Raw genomic sequence first — 2994 nt, 5'->3', positions numbered from 1 at the left:
GAACCGCTACAACCACCTTTCCTTATGATCGGCATATAGATAGAATAGATAAGGAACTAAAATACTACCAAATACCAAGGATTATTCTTAATGGGTAAAATAACCTCTCAACAGTAAAACTAATAATTTTTATGTTTGAAAACAAATGAAGCTTCTAAATATGCCAAAATATATGTAGTCTGATTCAGTTCATATAAGGATGTATTTATCTGTTGATCAATGTTTTATCTTGCCCTTCCTCCAGGGGGCTCAGGGCAGCATGAGTGGTCCCCCACAGTCAATACTGTCAAATTATCAAATGCTTTCTAATATCAGTTGTCTGGCATGGAATGTTGCAAACAATTGCTATGAATTAAATACAGGTAAGAAGTAACTTCAAATGTCTGATACAAATAATGATGGATAGCTTAGTAAGGAGAATAGGTGAGCACTCCGAGAATATGCAACATTAAACATTCATGAAGAAGAACTTAGAGGAGAATTTTAGGGAGAAAATTTGTTTCCGTTCTAATGGAAACTAAGCTACCCATTAATGTTCAGCTAGATGTTGTGTGGAGGGTTCAGATATGATTATGTCTACTAGAATAAAGAAAGTAAAATTAGATAAAACACAGTACGACTCTCTCCCTTGTCCACCCATAATGTGTTTTACAGCATATGGTGATGCACCAAGATGACAGAAAATAAAATACATCAGAAAATAATGGAACATAAATGCGATTGGAGATTTGTACATTTGTAAGTGACTGTGTTGCATTTACATTCCTCTCTTATGTTAGAGACCTGGAAATGGCTCAAAGAGTGGGGGAAATTAGATTTTAGAACAGGGCAACATGCAATTAGTCACAACAGAGCATTAGTCAAAGTTCACAAAATGGAATCTGCATCTGGGTATGTAAGTGGAAGTTGTGTATGTCTGGAAGTTATACAGGAATATGTTCCTTGCTATAAGACCCTAATAAGATTAGCAGATTTCCCATTTCTTGTAGTAGAACATTTTACTTATTTTAAACACATGATCAGACATAATACTTGAAGCTGACTGATGCATCAAAGTACATTGGAGGCATGGGCTGGGATGTCACCAGTATGCAATGACACCAAATTCTATGTGTTGTTGGGCGACCAGACTGACTCCAGACCAGAAGATCTGGACCAGGCATACAAGCTGTGGCTAGATGGCTTAGACTGAGCCAATTGAAATTGAATCCGCCAAAGATGGAGGTCCTGTGCCTGAGCCAGGGCAGCCCGGGGGTAGGGAACCCACTCCCGACCTTCAATGGGGTGCTGTTGGTGACAGTGCCGGAGGTTAGGAGCTTGGGAGCATAACATAACAATGGAGCAGGTAGCAGCCACTGCCAAGTCAGCCTTTGGCTGATTAGGCAGCTGGTTCTCAAGTGGTTAAGACGCTGAACTGCAGGCTGTGGAAGGTCAGTAGTTCAGCAGTTTGAGACCCGGGTGCCGCATGATGGAGTGAGCGCCCATCTCTAGTTCCAGCTCCTGCCAACCTAGCAGTTCAAAAGCAAGAAATTGCAAGTAGATAAATAGGTACCACTTTGGTAGGAAGGTAACAGCGTTCCGTGCGCCTTGGTGTTTAGTCATGCCGGCCACATGACCACGAAAACGTCTTCGGACAGCGCTGGCTCTTCGGCTTTGAAACAGAGATGAGCACCGCAACCCTAGAGTCGGATTCAACTGGCTTTCGAGCAAGGGAACCTTTACCTTTACCTTCCCTTCCTCAACTGCAATGACTTGGCAACAGTGATTCATGTGATGGTCATCTTGCGATTGGACTACTGTAATGCTCTCTACATGGGGCTGTCCTTGTCACAAATCCAGAAGCTGCAGCTAGTGCAAAATGCTGCAGCCAGGTTCTTTTTTTTTTTTGTATAGATTTTATTGGTTTTCTACAAAAGAAAGAAAAAGACAACAACTACAAATACAGATAAACCAACACAAAAAAACATGAAGCATGTACTCATTCTGACTACTTAAATTTTGCATAGATGGAATAATTCTTTTATGCACCTAAACCAATTTAACCATTCAAAATGTAGAGCTTATGTCTTAATAATTATATTGTACATATTTTAAGATATTCTTCGATCCATTTATATAGTCTTGCCCAGGTTTTCTCAAAGATTTCTTCTTTTCTATTTTGTAGTTGTAGAGTTAATTTGTCCATTTCCACTGTTTCCAATAGTTTGTAAATTATTTCTTCTTTTGATAGAACTTCTTCTTTTCTCCAGTATTTTGCATACAAAATCCTAGCCATGGTTATAACATGTATAATCATATAAACATCTGGTTTTTTAAAACTCTCTGGTATAATATTTAATAAAAACAGTTCTGGTACAAATGGTATAGTTGTTTCTAGAATTTTTTTGCAACATCTCATGTATCCATATCCAATATTTTTTTGTTATATTACAAGACCACCACATATGAAAGAAGGAACTGGTATTTTGCTTACATTTTGAACATACATTTGACATACTTGGATAACATTTTGCTAAATTCTCTGGAATCATATGCCATCCATAAAACAATTTTATATATATTTTCTTTATATGTAGCTTTTGTATATTTTATATTAGTTTTCCATTCCTTAGTCCATTGGTCTAACTGTATATTATAACCTATGTTTTGTGCCCATCTAATCATCTAATCCCTCATGGATCACTGCCTTGATGTGGCAAGGGGGCTTGCATGGTTCGATGAGGTTGTGGGCTATGCCGTGGAGGGCCACCCAGGACTGACAGGCCACAGCAGAGAACTCAGACCAAGTGTGATCCACTGGAGAAGGAAATGGCAACCCACTCCAGTATCTTTGCCAAGAAAACCCCATGGACAGTATCAAAAGGCTAAAAGATACAACGCCGGAAGATGAGCCCCTCAGGTCGGAAGGTGTCCAATATGCTACTGGGGAAGAGCAGAGGGCAAGTACAAGTAACCCCAGAAAGAGTGAAGCGGCTGGGCCAAAGCCGAAAGGAC

Source organism: Gekko japonicus, unplaced genomic scaffold, assembly GCF_001447785.1.
Source record: "Gekko japonicus isolate JY-2015 unplaced genomic scaffold, Gekko_japonicus_V1.1 scaffold2483, whole genome shotgun sequence".
Classification (NCBI taxonomy): Eukaryota; Metazoa; Chordata; class Lepidosauria; order Squamata; family Gekkonidae; genus Gekko; species Gekko japonicus.
Note: the sequence above shows the minus strand (reverse complement) of the source record.